We start from the raw sequence: 8,178 nt of genomic DNA, 5'->3' as shown, positions 1-8,178 counted from the left end.
AAAACAATACAAAAATTATCCCCACCCTTAGAAAAGCTAGGTCTATAGCAGAAGATCAGAATAAAACTTCAAAATTTCGGCAAATCAACGGTAAAAAGTACTATAACGAAATAGGCAAACATAAAACCAAAAAGAGAAACAAGAAAAAAATTCTTAAACAATACAAGAACTAGTATTTTGACCCGTGCTATGCACGGGTTTATATGGGAGAGACTAGAGAGGGAAAATATGGCCAAACACAATATTATTACCCCTCTCTCCCATATTCTCCCCCTCTGTGCCACTTTATCTACCTCAATACTTTCCCTATTCGCCACTACCCTTTTTTTTACTTTCTGAAATTAATTTTCTTGCATCTCTGCAACCTTTTCTCATTCCTTCAAATCCTACCCAATTTTGTTGTATCCCTGCAACCCTTTCTAGCTTCATCAAATCTTACTTTCTCTTTGATCTACTTTGATCCCACATAATTATCCAATCTCTTACCAAATTTTGCAGCTCACTTGTCTCCTACTCTACTATTATTTCCATCTATTTATAACTATAAACGGTAACCTATTTATGTGGCTCGCCTTTTAACAAATGAGTTTGCATATGTAATTTAATTGGATTCAAATAGGTGACCCAATTAAACCCATTAATTAGTGGGTATGAAATTGACAAATTTTGATCACTTATTTTGATTTAATTAAATTAGACATAGATTTAAACTCAATCATTAGTGGATACATCTAAATTACTCCAATAATTATATTCTAATTTTTTTAAAGATATATTCATCATTTTTCCTCTTCTTTAATTTCTATTATTTTATTTTTAAAAATTTATCCTACTTCCTCCATTCCTTTCATAAAAGTTTAATAAATTTCGTGAGTGTTAATTAATTGTTTGCGTTAATACCTAAATTATTTTTAAATTCTCATAGAGTGACAACATTTGAAGCTCACTATGATCACCATTTTAGGTTCCTCTAAGCAATTTTTTTATGTTTTTTTCTCTTTCTTTAGGTAAAAATTATTTATTAACTTGATATGTTGATATGATATACTATTTTGTTGCTAAACAAAATTTGGACGAAAAAGGAAGTAAAATTTAGCAGTGGGCCGGGAATGGGTGATTGGATAATCCAAACTTATATAAAACTATATTCATTGACGACTGGTCATTTTGGAGCCATTAACTAAGTAGGTATATATAGGTTAACCTAATTATAACTTGCCTAAACTCACATGAATCATCTAATTTGATAACTCTCTCCTAATCTTTACCTGTCCTAACCCTACAGTCCTATCTTTCCAATCCTTTCACCATTTAGGATTTATTATCTCACTTTTTAAGTGTTTTTGGACATATAAAAAGTTAGAATTATCTTTCCAATTTGCTGCCTCATTTTTAAGTGTTTTTAATCAAATAAAAAGCTAGAATTGCAATCATCAAGAAAAATTAATTTCAGGTGTAAATTTGGTGAAATACTATCTTTTTATCAAAATTTTGCTAAAACACCACCAAAAGCAACCATCTAAATACACCTTTATTAATTTAAAATTCATACATAAAATTTTCTTTGCATGCACTTTTTGATGTACATGTGCTAAATGAAAAATCATCTAGATGCTTGCATGATATTAATATTGAGTTTATTCTAAGTGCAAATAAAATGTCATAATTGCTATTTGCATACTCCAAATTTAATGTTAGAGTATAATTTCAACATTAAAATTTTAAAACCTACTACGTAAAATCTAACATAAAAATTGTAAAAATTATAAAAAGCAAACCTATTAAAGTGCCCTAAGCTTGGTGGATACAAAAAGAAAAGATAAGTTTAAGACCACAAGAAAATTGATTTAGTAATGATAACATAAATTATTAAAAAAAAGGAGTAATCAAATATATCATTAGAAGATTTTGACAAATGATTATTGTACCCAGAAGGAAAGCGATAAAGAAATAATTGGGTGAATAACTAAAAAATAGGACTAATCGCTAATCTCATTAGAGGATTTGGCTAAACAAATTAATCCTCTTTAATGAAGGAGTAAAAAGGGTTAAAGTGATAAAGATATAATAGGATGTATAATTTTAGAATGAGACCAATCAATTATCCCTGAGAAATTTGGCTAGACAAATGTATTTTATTTAATTAAGGAGAAAAAAGGACTTAAAGTATAAATAACAAACTATAAACGGTTTATGAAGCAGATAGTGGGAAAGTTTTTAATCTTAAATGTAACTGGTGATAAGATTGGTTATAACCCACTATTGTAAAGTTTTTAATTAGATTTTATGTATTAAAATAAATACAAAAATATAGAAAAAAGAATGGGAAGCTTAGAAGTCAATTGAGAGGGTCTCCACTAAAAACCCTTTCTGCAATACATATAGACATAGATTAGGTGACATGCATCCATATCTATTATTGTATAAACTGAAAGCAATGTTATTAAATTCGGACCAGATGATGATTCGGCTAAACTAATGGATCAGGCATCAACTGGTTGGATCAAGCGGTTCGTTCTAAAAAATCTGCTAATATCAGCATGATGTCATAATTATTGTATATTTCTATAGGTTTCAGAAATATTAAAATTAAATTGTTGATTATATTCAGACAACCATACCAAATGTTCCAAAAAAATTAGATTTGCAATGAAATATATACCTAAAAATTATATATAAAAATGTGACTTCATGTTTCAAATATGTCCACTTTGCAAAATTACTTGAAAAATTAAATTAAAACAAATCATACCCCAATTTGAGATCTTTGTGGGGGGGGGGGGGGGAATGACTTTATAATGTAAGTTGGAATAATTGATAATAAATAAAAAAAGTTGATATGGATGAAAGTTCTTGATTTAGAGATCATTTAGGAAAGCGAATGATTTTGGTATTTATACTAAGTCAGTAGCGATTTCTTATTCCTATTAATAAATAAAAGTTTCATAATGTAGATAACTCAAATTATGTTTGGGAAAAATAAGAAAGAAATATTTGAGAATCGGGTCAAGCAGTCAAACCGAGTAACTAGTTTGGTCAATTTTTGATGGTTTTGACTGATTTTTTTTTATTATAATAGATTTGTGCTACAAACCAGTTTAAGAAGAAGGCCGATCCATGATCGGACTAGCTAGTCTGATCTCAGTCTAACAACACTGACTGAAAGTGTATGCAAGAATAATCTATTTTAAAAAAAAGAAAAAGAAAAAACATGTCAAGATCAAACAATTGGTAAGTTGTCACATTAGACATGGTTGAAATAGGACGTAAAGGCTAATAGCATGCTAGACGTACCCATGCTTTCATGTAAGATCACGATGCGATGCTTTTGCGGGAGCAATTTTCTCATTAATCCCTTCCGGGCCTTATAACGTGACAGCATAAAGATGTTGGGAAGCAATGCAATCAGGATCATACTTATGGCCTTATGCAAACAATCAGTAGCCTGAATTGGACGAATTATGGACATTTATTTCAGCTTTTGAAAACAAAAGTAGGAGAAATATAGTTTTAGTTCCTACTGTTTGACAGTTGTGTGATTCTAGTCTCTAAAATTTAATAAATGTCAAATTTAGTCCCCAACGTCTGATACTCGGTAGGATTCCAGTTTCCAAAGTTCTGATAAAAATAAATCTGGTTCATAATGTTTTCAATTTGAAGCAAATTTTGGACAATTAATAAATTTTTCCAACTATTGACGAAATTAGTTATATAAAGTCACGTGTTAATTAAGTTTTTTTTTTTGGAAAAGAAGCAGAATAGTAGCAAACTTTAAACATTAAAAGCAACTCAATTAATGGCATGTGAGTGACTAATAAACCAAGTTACAAGACCAAAAAAAAAAAAGAATTTAAACTATATGTAAAACTTAAGTGTTAGTAGGGATGGCAACAGATCATGTCATGTACTTATTGTGTCATGTTGTTATCGCGTTCATGTCAAAATCTCAATCCTAACCCAACTCATTAGACCTTCATGTCATGTCGTGTCATAACATATTTTGTTTACTGGTTGACTGAATCCTACCTGCATAATCCGTTAAAAATTTTATACAATTAAAATAGTTATGATATGATACATTACTTTGCTAAATCAACCTACTGAGCTATGCTAGAAATAGCCTAGCATTTTAATCAATTTTTTTAACCAATTTGATCAAGTAATCGATTCAATATTGCTGTTGTTCAAACACACAATAAATTTTTTGAAATATATAATCAACATAAAATTTAAAATTTTCAAAACATTCAACAAAAAAAGATAATGAAGCTTTCCAAACATAAAATAAGTTACAAATTCGACCTTATTTGGATTGCTATTTTTTTGAAAATTTTTTCAATTTTTTGTGAATATTTCTTTTATACATTTTTTTAGTCACCTTTTATCTCATATACATCACATCCTAAAAAGTGCTAAAGTAATTTTTCTCCAAAAAGTCTCTAGCAAAAGCAATCCAATCAGCCTTTTAGAAACACGATTATGTAGTTCCATATATGATAATATCTAAAACTTGTGATTTTTTAAACTTCTAATGCAAATCATCAGACCAAATTTGATCATTGTTACTTTTATACTAAATACTCAAAGTGGCCGCTTTACTATTTAATTATTATAAAAAAAATAAGCACTTTATCTAGTTAGCATGTCAACCTGCAGGTTGACCTAACCCAACCCGCTTACCTTCATGTCACTAACCGTTTGACTCAATAATGATCTTGTAAGAGCCCGGTGCAACCCAATGAGTACAAACAAATTCACAATGATGCACAAAGATATATCAAATTTAAGCACAATAAAGAAAACTTAATTAAAGAGAAAAGATAAGAAATGCAAACCAAATATCAAACCAATAGCCTCTTCAATTGATGGCGATGCTAACCAAGATGTACAAGTGAAGGCTCACTCCTTCCTCACCCCAAATACTCTTTGGTTGAGCCAAGGAGTTTTACAACTATTCTAGTTAACCCTCAACAACCTACACTTGAAAGATCACTCACCCAATTAAGAACTATTTTATACAAATGAGGCAACCTTCACCAAGGTTTTACCACTCCAAGTGATTGGTTCACCTTCACCAAGGTTTTACTACTCCAAGAGAGTAACCTTCACTTGAGCAACCTCACAACCCAACTTCCCCAACCCCTTATACAACCAACAAAAAATCTTTCTACTCAAAAATCTCACTTGTAAGCTTGTATTTTGTGTTGGCAAAAGTCTCTAGTCTTCTTGTGCTTTGGGATTTTTATAGAAGGTGAGAAATGGCTCCAAAAGACTCTCCAACGGTCAAATATTAATTGCTGTCAAAACTAGCCGTTGGCCTGTCGGACGTCCGACAGGTGCCTGTCAGACGTCCGAACCACCTGTCGGACGTCCGAACCCTGCGTCCGAACGTAGGCAGAGAGTCATCAAATCTTTGCGAAATTTCTCGGACGTCCGATGCGATCGATGTGCGTCCGAGGCGTGCGTCCGATCCTTCCGGACGTCCGATGCTTCCTCACGAGCATCCGACAGAGTTTCCTTCTTGATGTTCTTCATCCTTTCGGACGTCCGATAGTTTCCTTTTGGCCGTCCGACATGAGTGACCTGATTTTGCTTCTTCATTTGGTTGGTTTTCTTTCCTTGACACCATTGAACCTGATTCTAACAAATTTCTCACATAAAAACATTAGACCAAATCTACATTTTGGTTTGTTAATCATCAAAACCAAGGATTGATCGACCAAGGTCAACAGATCTACTAAAGTTCGAATCATGTTAAAACATGTTAATTTTAGGTCATGCTCAAAGTCTTATTGTCATGTTATGCCAGAAATTATCACCCCTAAGTGTTAGGGTTTTTTGTTTGGGCGGTGAGGACCAAATATTGTTACCATATGTAACTCACTCTCTTGACCTAGTAAGAAGAAGTAAGATATATATTTTTATTTAAAAAGGAAAGGAAAGATTCCCTTCTCATGATTTTGCTTAAGAGTGAATCAATTAGAATATTTTCATTTATTGAATATAAACATCTTTCGGGGTGATAATGGGTCATGTCATGTCGTTGTCGTGTTTGTATCGAAAAACCTCAACCTTAACCCGACCCATTAGATTTTCGTATCGTGTTATGTCATGACCTGCTTATTAATGGGTCAATACGGCACAACCCGTTAAATAATTTATGTCACAATAATCATTTGTAACATGAACAAACCTATTTATAAGATTAAATCATTAACCTCAAATTAAAGTTTTCAAATTTTTAAAACATAATACATAAAAAAATTTTCTAAGTAAAAATTTTCGAAGTTGAACTTATAGTTTTCAACCGAGAAAAATTTAACAACTAAGCAAAATTAAACATGAATTTTCGAATCTTCTAGTTGCAATCTTCAAGCCAAACTTGTAAGCCTTTGCAACCATCCACCTAATAGGCCTCCATTTCTTCAACCATTGTTTCAATCCACCTAAGTAGCACAATGAAAAAAAAAATTTAATCTTTAGACACAACTTACAAATGCATAACTACATAAAAAAAATCAAAATGTTAAAAGTCTAGTTACCTCATATAATATTACTGGTTGTGTTAGAAGCCTGAATTTATAATGTGAGCGCAACAACGAATGTGAAAATGTTCACCTTGACAAATCGAAGCATCTTGCAAATTCAACGAATGTGTAGGGTTCATAATTTACGAGAAAACAATTAGACAATTGAGTTGGAGGTCTTGCATTACATTCGGAATTCAGCGAATGAGCCATCCTACAGTACGTTGATAATTTATTAGTTTGGTTTGTAGGTTTTTAGCTTTTAGAAATTACCAAAATTGCCTCTATAATTAATAATATTCTAAAAAACTATTTTTTTATCGGGTTAACGTGCCAACCTGCAGGTTGACCCAACCCAACTCTTTTTTCGGTTGTGTCATTAATAGATTGACCCAATAATGACTCACATGAATTCGGGTCTCATTAGTACATGCTAACTCTGAGTTGTGTTCAAGTCGTGCTATCGCATCGTGTAGAACCCAAAAAATTCACCATAAATATATAGGAGATATATTTCACAAAATCAATGTATATGGGGAGACAAAAGAGAGACAATGTTGGCATATTAAATCAAGACTCAAAATTAGAAATTTTCTATATTTTTATTTAGTAGTGTTTTAGTCAAGTTAGAGTTTTGGTAATTCTATTGAAATCCAAGTTATGGCACATTGATTGTTTAGGAATTAGTATCTTATTAGAAAATTTTTTGTTTTGAGTCTTGATTTAATATGATAACATGTACTAGAAATTGTCACTCCTAAACATATTTTGTAGATAGATATGGTACAAGATACTATATATTTTGTAAAAAATAAACAGAAAAGGAATCCCTTCTTACAAGGAAACGCGAAAGGAAATTAAGCTACTAAAGTCGGACGAGACCACTGAAATTAAAGTTTGGTCATCTCATCTCTATAAAAAAAAAAAAAAAAAAAAGAGAGAGAGACACTCTCGAGTTGAATTGAATTGGCAGAAGAAGATGGCAGGCAGTGAGGAGACGAGAGTGGTGCTGCCCCTTCGCTTTGTCGTTCGTGTCATCTTTATGTCGGTTTTTGGTGTTCTAGCGTCAATAGTAGCAGTATATGCCGCTATCAAAATTGCGACTCACGAGTCTTCGAGAACAAAAGGGGACTTCATAACAGTCGGCTTGCTTGGTACTATAGGCCTGGTCTGTCTTAGTACTACAATATGGCTTTTATATCGTTTCATATCTAGGGGTTTCTATAAAGCCCCATTCGTGATCGCTGCTTGAACACGTCGTTGGAATCAGTGATTAATTGGTAGTTTTGGTTGCCTGATTCCCAGTACTTCTTTGTGGTTTTTACCATAAAATCTTTCTTTATGTCAAGAATGTTGAAATAAAATGGGTTTAGTTATGTTAGTTATCGTTGTCTCTTTTTCTTTGGCTTGTGTCTCGTTTCTTATTGGATTTATGTCAATATTGTTTTTATCGATAGTGCGAAAGGAAAAAAATTTAACTTCAATTTGAGATTAGGTGGTATACTTAAAAAATGTTATAATATACACAATCTTTGTATACATGATTAATTTTATTAGGTTTTTACAATTGTTAGAGTACTCTTTACTATTGATTTCAGAAAATTTTGAAGTTTTATTCATATTTTCTGCTACAGTCCTAATTTGGAAATTC

Source organism: Coffea arabica, chromosome 5c (genome assembly GCF_036785885.1).
Source record: "Coffea arabica cultivar ET-39 chromosome 5c, Coffea Arabica ET-39 HiFi, whole genome shotgun sequence".
NCBI classification, from domain to species: Eukaryota; Viridiplantae; Streptophyta; class Magnoliopsida; order Gentianales; family Rubiaceae; genus Coffea; species Coffea arabica.
This window is presented reverse-complemented; position numbering follows the sequence as displayed.